Genomic DNA, 273 nt, shown 5'->3' with positions numbered 1-273 from the left:
AGTTTAATCCCTTTGTGAATTGTTTCCACTTCTGCGCCGTCCTTTAATTTCTTCATACAGCAGGAATCCAAATGAATGAATCCTGAGTCCAATAACCATCAAAGTCACTCCAATAGTGTTCCTTAAGCTTTCATCCTCCTTTTACAAAATACTTCACATTCATCTAGTTTGTGACAGTAGTTGTAGCATTTTGAGGGGGGGGCCAACAGGAGTCATTTGGGGGGGCTCTTGGGAGAAAAGGTTGGGAACCACTGCTCTCGGGGATCAAATTGT

The sequence above is a fragment of the Notothenia coriiceps genome, unplaced genomic scaffold (genome assembly GCF_000735185.1).
Source record: "Notothenia coriiceps isolate Sejong01 unplaced genomic scaffold, NC01 NC01_scaffold00028157, whole genome shotgun sequence".
Taxonomy (NCBI): Eukaryota; Metazoa; Chordata; class Actinopteri; order Perciformes; family Nototheniidae; genus Notothenia; species Notothenia coriiceps.
This window is presented reverse-complemented; position numbering follows the sequence as displayed.